The sequence below is a fragment of the Chroicocephalus ridibundus genome, chromosome 3 (assembly GCF_963924245.1).
Source record: "Chroicocephalus ridibundus chromosome 3, bChrRid1.1, whole genome shotgun sequence".
NCBI classification, from domain to species: Eukaryota; Metazoa; Chordata; class Aves; order Charadriiformes; family Laridae; genus Chroicocephalus; species Chroicocephalus ridibundus.
Genome location: NC_086286.1, coordinates 70,143,392 through 70,152,728, shown reverse-complemented (window position 1 = coordinate 70,152,728; position 9,337 = coordinate 70,143,392).

The window sequence follows — 9,337 nt, the reverse complement described above, 5'->3', positions numbered from 1 at the left end:
TTCACCAATTTGTTGGGCTTTCTATCGTGCCTGTTATGCTGTTATCTACATCCTGGATCATATCCAAGCTTCTTACATAATGCCCCAGTGCTTTTGGAGAAATTAGGGGACTTCTGGCACATATCAAAATAGTAAAATCAGGATATCAGGTTTTCCACCTGGTACCCGTGCATGGAAAAAGCTCTGTAGGTGTATTGAGAAGTACACGTAATAGGTTCGTTGCATGGCTTTTGATTCAGGGATCGCATATTTGAAGAAAACTGAGAAAATTATTTGCTCCAAATATCCTTCCTTCTGTACGCTGACATTGCTTTACATGGTTTTGAACAACAGGCAGTGTTGATCGTCTGTGACTATACCTATAACAGCTTCTGTGCTCTCTGCGGGCTGCAGGAGAGCAGCTCAGTGTGCGAATGAGGCCAGAGTCCCCGTTTCTATGGTGACTTCACCCGCGCGTCATTCCATCAAGCAGCCCCTCGTCAATGCCATCGCACTGGTGGGGGGCAGGGAAAGGAGGTGGAGGCGAGGAAGGAGCATTTCCAAGGAGAAGCCTGGGAAATCACAGTTGGCATGTTATGTTTGTGGCCTTTATGGTAGCCTTGGAGGATCAGAGAATGGAAATAGGAGAGATCTCATTCCTGCAGGGCCAGCATTGCGGGGATGCTGGGCTCCTCCACCTTAACTCCCTCCTGCACGCTTTGCATCTCGCAGAAGCGCAGGAGAGACAAGGTGCTGACAGCCTGATCTTGTTTGGAGTCCCAGTGGAGTAATGTTATTCATCACAGCACATTTACTCTGGTGTAATTCTATTACAAGCAAAATAACAATCAGGCTTTGTGGAGTAAGGGCAGGGCAGGTGACACTGGAGTCTGTCGACGAGGCTCTGGGTCACATTGACATAGCAAAATGTAAACCCTGGACAGCAGATGCTGCTGCCAACAGAGAATCAGAATGTTGCAGGACAGATCTCAGATAATCCTTTATTGTTCTGAGGCACTAGACACAATGATCAAAGGGTACTCTTAAGCTTAGCGTAATGCCTTAGGGTTGGAAAGGATGCTGCTGAGTGAATCTTTCTCTCTCCCCTCCTCTGAGTCTGAGGTTAAATTGGTATCTACCCCAGCAAAGTCCATAAAAAATCCAAGTGTTTCTGTTTGGCCTAAATAATCAGTTATTAATGAAATATATATACAAGAGAGGACGCCCCACAGCTTTCATTCATTTCCGAGGGAGAAAGCACAAGGAAGGCAGATAAATTTACCCTGCTGTAAACACATACTTGCTTAAAAGTGTTGTGATCCACTCATTCCAAACTCACCCTCTTTTCCCATGCTGCAGGTTGTCTTGTATATTGTGCAAGAAGCATGTGTAGGAAGCAACAAAACCTCATACTACAGGGATACCTCTTAAAATCTTCTGGGACTAAACTTTGGCTCCACTGAGGTCAATAGCAAACCTCAGATTGTCATTAAAATGGCTAACCCCAAATGTGAGGATTCCTTGGCCGTTTTACTCAATGTCTCCTCTGAGCTGGCACAGGATTGTTCACAGTGATTCGAGTTCTGACAGATTTAATTTAGAAGCTTTACTAAGTAAACTGCTATAAAGCAAATACAACTTTTCAAATCACTGATTATTTCCATCATGATTAGAAGAAAACAATGTTCTGTTCACTTGAAATGCTTTGTATAACCTGAGAAGTTCTGTGAATCATAATAATGAATAAAGAATAATGAAGAGATTTTAGGAATGGACTTTATTAAAACAGCAGTTGTCTTCGCTGTCCTTGCATGTAACAAATTTTTGTATTACAGAAAAAAAACCCCAAACCAATATAAAACTCACTTAATCCTGTAAAGTAGAGGTTCCTAATTTTATAGTGAAGCTTTTCTTTCCAGAGGAAGTACTGTAGTTACTGGAAATGAAGAGTCTCTGTGCCCGGTTGGGACTGCTGAGGTTCAGGCGCAAAGCAGAGCAGTGCGCTCCCATCTCCTGTTTGATGCTGGCCATGTACTACACGACTTTCAGTGTCACAGTCTCCTGCAGTCATGGTAATATTCACTGCCATCTCTTCCTCTCCTACCCTTCGGATCTAATCCTGGAACGAGCTATGAAAAACAGATTAACTCAGGGAAGTTAAATCCCTTCTCTCAGAGAGAATTGCGTTCTGGTTTTTTTTTTTTTTTTTTTGGAAAAAAAAAAAGCGGGGTGGGGGAGCAGAAGGGAAAAAAAAAAAGAAGCATTTTTACCAACTTTTCATTTGTACATACTTTCCATTAATCCAATGATAAACAAACAAAAAAAAAAAGTCTGAGTCAAAGCACAATTCTGGGTTTCTTTTCATTTGCCATACTTTTAATAGCTTAAAATGCTGAAAACTCCAGTGCTGAAAACTTCACTACTATTCAAGCCCACAAAAAGACACATGTCAAAACTTTTTTTGAGCCCAGAATTGGCTTCTTCAGTGACTGTTGTGGTGACGTTCTCTCCTTGCAGGATGTTTTGTGAACCATTGGGAGTTCAGGCGCTGAAGTATGAATCAGATTTGATTCTTTTTATTTTTGTAGCCTTTCAGCCCCATTTTCCAGGCTGTATGTGAGAATTTCATAACTACAATAAAGCAGTTAGATTGGATTGCTCATTGGGTACTGTCTGTATATTGCTACAGAAACTTGTACCCGCCAAAAATGTTGTGCTCCTGAAAGATGAGACATTAAGGAGCTATGAAGCAGTCTCATTTTACCACTTCCCGAAGTAAGGAATGTTCCTGCTAACATCCTTCTCGGCATGCTAGAAAAATTGAATAGTTTCTCCACATGCCCAAAAGAGGATGTTGATCTCTCCATAAAGCAATTGAAGGCATACAGAGGAAAGTGTAAGATAGGTGTTTGATGTATTCTGCTGTTGAAGTAATACTGACAAAGAAGAAAACAATGGGCCCAAGTGCAGGGAAACCTAATTTCCTATTGCAGGAAAGCTGAAGGTGGGTACGGGGAGTAAGTACAAAAGTTCAGCTGTATATTAAAATATTCTTGATGAGGGCATGAGCTTAACATGCAACAGATACAAAAGCCTTGCTGAGAATGAAGGTGTCATTAAGTCAGAACTTCTCTAGTTTGTGTGAAAGAGGTCGCAGCTTCTGTTCCCCGGTTACTCTCTTATCATCATACTCGACTGACAGGGACCAGAGCTGCTCTCAGGCTCCAGAAGAGCATTCTAAAACCCTGTGCTCCAGTTTAATTTAGTTTTAATTTTAGTTTAGTCTAGTTTAGTTTTTCGCAGGCAGGAGTGTGACACTTCTGAGGCACTGCAGGCAAAGTCCACGCAAATCATCCCCACAGCAGGAATTGGAACCAGATTCTGCCAAGAGTCCAATAGTGGAGCGTTACCAAACCCAACCCCGTGTCTGATGTTTTTCATATGCATTTTCATGTCTTTTCTTCTTCAACATAGCCAGTAAACGAAAAGGATCTGCAAGAACAGGGTATAAATACAGACAGAAGTGGCATCTTAGAAGAGATGGATAGGTTGCATACAAGCAGGATTGCTGTACCGTTTTCTCCCTTGTATTCATTTCAGGGTGTGTTCAATAATAGATATATTTTCCTAGACACTACAAATGCTTGCTGCATTTTGTCTCTTTCTTGATTTTGCATCAGAATCAAGTGAACACTATGATACTAGGTCTCAAATCAGTGAAAAGCTGTAAGACTCCTATCATTTGTGAAAGACAGGAACAACTGTGTTCCCACATATAAACCAACAGAAACATGCAGACAGATATTTCAATGTCTTAATGACTAGGCAGTAGAAACACCTTCTGTCATTTCACTGTAAAATATCAGTGGTGTTAATGAATGTTTTTATTAACGTTTCGCTGTAATTAACAGTATTAATACATTGGGTAGGGTTTGGGGCTTTTTTTTGATACAGCAACAGAAGATTCAAGACATTTGTCAGATGACATCTTTATCTAGGAACGGAGGACACGTGGTTGTTATTTAGAACCATCCCTCTTTGTCGAGTCAAGAACTGAGCATAGACACACAATTCCCCCATGTATCTTGGTGGACAAACCTTGCAAAGCAAGACCAGAGCACCGATGGTGAGCCAGAGTCTGTCAGAGCCGGGGCATGAAATGCAAACCTTGAAGGGGCAGAGGGCAAAGCCCAACATGGATCCTCACTGCTCCATGCGTGTCCCCTTCAGTTCTTGGGGGAATTTAGGATCTGAACTCTGCCTGAACCCCCTTCTGTTCGAGGTCGGGGTAGAAACAGTATGGGAAGCAGCAGATACTGAAGAGATGTTGTCTTTTGCCTCTGTCATGTAGGGGCAACACTGAACAGGAGCAGTGGGGGCTGTCAGAAGAAGACTCTTCCCTGGCTCTCCTTTGAGGGAGAAGGAGCAGGGGGATGGAGTAGGCCATTATAGGAATGGCATGTGACAAGCGGGGTGTAGGGTTGCTGCAAACCTCGACATGTTATCTGGTGTCACTTGAGAGCATGCAATGGGTAAATTGCGCCAAGCAAAATAAACAAAATACAAGGGCATTAGTACATTTCAACCCCAAGCAAATGGGCAGATTGACTAAGGAGCAGGTAGTTCTGTCCACTAAGACCTCTAATACTTAATCAGTGGTTTATACAAATCAATCTAGTGGATAGAGCCTCTCTCTGAGTAGTGACTTGTAAAGTCCAGAAGACTTCACAAAAGTATGAGACTTCTTTTCACCACTTCAAGACCCCCCAAAAAAGACCAAAAAGATGAAAAGCAGTAAGATTTAGGAAGACAACTCACCTTTTGGAAGTGTTTTGCAGCTCTTGGTGATGAACCTTTTCAAGTTACATCTTCTCATCACTACCAAAGCTTTGAAAAAGGATCAGACTAATTCTTCAAGCAAGCTTAAAGCATAATTCAAGCTTACGTGCCCTCATCAATTACCCTTTAAAGTAGTCTGATTCAAGCCATTCAGATAACGGTGACCTGCACCAGTCATTTGAAATGAGCACATCTATGACGGCAGAGTTATTTCGATGACTGCCTGGTGAGTACCTAAGTGCATAGGCCGCATTCCCTGATCAGGAACTTCTGGAAACTGCATGGATCAATACCTCCCTGAGGCAAGAGCAACTGCTAGTCTGCCTCCCAGACAGCGGAATTTGGGATTCTTCCTTTTAGTACTTCTGAAAATGATGAAAAACTCACAATATGTGGACAAGGACTTGCCTGTATCTACAGCTAAATCTATCCCGAGACTCAGATTCACTGGTTGGTGGTTGAACAGTGACACAAAGACGTGAAATATATGAGACATCACACGGACAAGGGTCATAGAGATCAGAGGAGCTATTTGGTATTGGAAAAACAGAAGTCAGAACAGCACCAAAGCCTTTTCCTGAGCCACAGCCGCCTTCCCTGCACTACCACATTACCTGGCAGCACAAGTTTCATCTGGATCAAAATCAAGCTGATTTAGTTCAAGCACGGCATGTGATGCTTCTGCCAGCTTAAGGCACTATCTTAACTGCTGGAAAAGAGCTAATACCCGATCCAGCATAAAAACTGCTGGGCAAAGTTACTTTTTCACCATTTTTTGAAAGCACCTTTGCTGACAAAGTTTTGTTTAAAAACATTCTGTAGCACATTGCCACAATATTTTTGATCTCGCACAAGGAGCCCTAAAATCAGATGTACTCTCTTATTACATCCATCTGTCAACAGTTGCTGACTGGGAGAGGAACGTGGATTTTTTACTTAAGTGCTAAGATTTGGCTTACCTGTGTATTTGCCAGTGTATTCAAACCAAGTTGTAGTCAAGTCTTCAGATTATTTTATTATTTTTTTTTAGTTACATGTGGAAGTAATAGATCGATTGAAAAGTTATATAGCATCATCTAGTGGTCATATATAAATTTACAAAAGCCTGCTGTTTCACCATTCTTACTGAGATTACCTGGTACCAGTGCTGACTCCAAAGGAAAATGTGAGATAAATTCCTGTGGACTCTAAGAAAAAGGAAAAAAAAAAGCTTATTTGGTTAGAAGTTGTGTTATGCACACACAGTTGGCATTCACAGTTCAGTTGTGGAACAAGAATATAAAATTGCAAGTTTTTTTTGCGGAAGAGGTTACACCAAAGGATTTTGATGTGGGATTTTAGTATATAAGGTAAAAGCCCAGGATCAGAGCCTGTCTTTCATTCTGATGTACTCAGTCAGACAAAATAAATTATAATACTTTACTTTTTAATTACTTGTCCAAAGGGAGAGAATCAGAACAGGAATACAAATCTTCTGGCTCCAAGGCTGAGCTTTTTAAATTAGATTAATTAGAAGAAAATGCAGCAGAAATCCAGTCACAGACTTCAGAAACCTGCCTTCTGTAAAGCTTGGCCGTTATGTTCACTGTTCTGGAGGAGTTTTGTCTTCTGCCTCCTTCTTGTTAGATTAAGTTTTCAATATTTGAGGATCAGTTGTGCTTAATTGTTACACGTTACACATTAATATGTGTAAATTAGCCTGCAGTGAGGTCTATGCTAAGGCAAAAAAATTACCCCTGGTCTTTCATTTAAATCTAGGCTATAGTGTAAGGCTTTTTTATACCTGCGTCAGTGACTTCTACTCATCTCTAACAGGTCTCATCACTCTCCAGGAAAGGCAACCTTTATTCCTAGGGAGAACAGTAGCTCCCTTCACCACCCAAACAGCAGAAAAAATCCAGATCATCGCTCCCCAGCCTCTGCTGCTGGGAGGTTTCCCATGGTCTGTCATTCATTGTGAGTAAGCACTGTATTGTGGCTCCCCACAAAGTCCGAAGAGCATGACTCAAGCAATGGTGCAGGAGGGAAAGGATGAACTCAGGTTATATTGGAAATCAAGGTGGCAACAGGACAGAGAGATGGATGGGAAGCTGAAGGAGACACACTTTTTTTCAACAATGACTATTCTCATCTTCCTGATGAGAATAAAATATGACAATTAAATGACTCGTGCTGAGTAAGGTCATGTGCCACATTCATTTGAGGAAATGATGCTTTGGAGAAGGCCAGGAATATTTGGGAAGCTGGACATTTTTTCCAGTGAAATCAGTGAGTCCTCAGAGGTTCTAACTTGATAGGAATTCCTGGGGACTAAAATGAATTCCTTTCAAACCCACTTGAAACAAAACATCTGTTTGTCTTGCATCCCTTTGATAATCCAAGGCCTAATTTTTTTGCGACATGGGGCAGTGGACTAGAAAGCCCTGTCCCACAACGGTTGCCTGATTGTGCACTGCGGGGCTTTCATTTTGGTCCCAAGCTTGAGGGCCTTTGTGGCACTTAGTCATGTTTTTGTTTGTTGTGTAGTTATCAGCATATAACTGTCAGCTACAGGAAATACATTTCACATGAATCTGTATGCATTGGACGCTTGTATTATGGAATTGATAACGCCGTGTATGAAATCATGTCATGTGAGAAATCTCAGAAGCAAAGTCCTTGGGAGCATCCAGGTAATGGAGTTTGGGCTGTGATCTAAAAAGAAATAAAAGTGAAGTGAAGCAAAAGCATGAAAAAATGGACAATGGAAACATCTAACGTGTTTTCCAGAAAAATATTCTGTTTTAAAACATGTGTTTTATGTCATCTCTCAACTTGGTGATGTGACATCTCTCCATATACTATCATTAGGTCTCTTTTCAAAATAATGCTAGCTTTGTTGTGCAAGCATCTGTCAATACTCAGTCATTTTTCTCTCTTAATATCTGTCCATGCATATGTTTGCTCTTTACATACCTTTCCTAGGTCTATAGTATCATAGTTATGTTTCAAAAATTACTAATTTGGTGTAGGAAGTATATGTTAAATATACATCTTAATTTAATCAAATAGGTTTGGAATTTGTTTCTAGTGAGTTATTCGTGTTTCTCCAAACAAGACTGAAATCCGTTTTTCTTGAAAAGCACCCTTATTTCCTCTATTATTGCGAATGAAACAGCAGAACCAAATTACTGTGTTGTATACCAACACAGAATATCAATTAGAAACAACAAGAGTGTTATTCTTTCCCATGACAGAAGCAAAATTAGGCAGTAAATGTAAGGATGATTTATACCTCCTGTCTTTTATTTTACTGCATTTCTTTCCAGTTATCTTGTACCAAAATTTATTTTTCCTGCTTACACAATGAAGACTAATTTATTTCTTTGAGAAACATTTTTGCTAGCTCTCCTTTCCTTTCTTGCGAGGAAGCTTCTCCCCTCCCCCTCCTTTTTATTTTTCAGTCTAAGGAAAATGGCTGCAGCTGGAAGAAGATGGATCACAGTTCTCTGAAAATTTTCTCTGCAGTGTCTGAGTTTTAAGAGATGAAAATATGTCCTGATTTAAATTTCTGAATTAATTGTTTACTCCTTCCAAATGGCAAAAAAAGCTGTTTTGGTCCAAGTTTCTAATTGATGCTGTCATTTTAAATACTTCACATCAGTTAATCTGGGCGCTAGCATCTAGCAACAGATTTACTGCTTTGGATGTTTGTGCCTTTCTTTTAATGAATCTTTGCCATTATGCTGATTTTTTCTAATTAGTTATTCCCACTTATTCTCATTTTCATCTAATTAAAATGCCATGCTAAAAATATAAGTGAAGATTCAGTTAATTTGTCTTATAAATGGATGCATAATTAATGAAAGACTGAAAAAAAAAGCCAACTCATAATGTGACTCTGGTGCTTTTTTTCTGCAGTTTGCTCTTTCCCTAGTAATATACATGCAAACACCCAAAATATTTCCTTAAATTTATAAGCAGACTTAAGGCTGTATTTGAGTAACTATCTCTGAGACAAAATAGACGTTATATTAAAAATTTACTATCATCTTCCTACATTAGCCAATTGTTTACTGGTGCTCTCAGGAATATATTAATCTATTTTGGTTTCACCAGATTTTGAATACGTGTTTCAGTGAGTGGGGATTTTGTGTGGTCTGCCTCAAAGGAATGAATTCCATCGTGTTACGAAAAAGAGGCTCATGTCTTTTGTGATAAGTGTTGATGAAGAGGTGATGATGAAGACGATGTGTCTGTAGGTGCTAAGTGCTACAGACATCTAACTCCATGATCAGTTTAACCTTCACCTTCTGAGCCAAACATAACAGAAAGATGGGAAGATCTGAAGATCTGAACTAACCTATAGGATAAATACACGCCCATGATATCATTATGAAAATGAAAAATGTAAGTTAATTCAAAATTCCCTGTTTCAGGTCTGGTGGAGGGGGGTTGGTTTGTTTCTTTGTTTATATGTATACCTGCTCAGGAAATTCGAGTATTGCCTGTAGTCCTCTGGAGCACTCTGACCCGAAAG